Source organism: Physeter macrocephalus, chromosome 9 (assembly GCF_002837175.3).
Source record: "Physeter macrocephalus isolate SW-GA chromosome 9, ASM283717v5, whole genome shotgun sequence".
NCBI classification, from domain to species: Eukaryota; Metazoa; Chordata; class Mammalia; order Artiodactyla; family Physeteridae; genus Physeter; species Physeter macrocephalus.
This window is the reverse complement of record NC_041222.1, coordinates 8,294,077-8,294,288: the sequence shown is the minus strand read 5'-3', so window position 1 is coordinate 8,294,288 and position 212 is coordinate 8,294,077.

Genomic DNA, 212 nt, shown 5'->3' with positions numbered 1-212 from the left:
GACACTACATAATGATCAAGGGATCAATCCAAGAAGAAGATATAACAATTATAAATATATATGCACCCAACATAGGAGCACCTCAATACATAAGGCAACTGCTAACAGCTCTAAAAGAGGAAATAGACAGCAGCACAATAATAGTGGGTGACTTTAATACCTCACTTACACCAATGGACAGATCATCCAAACAGAAAATAAATAAGGAAACA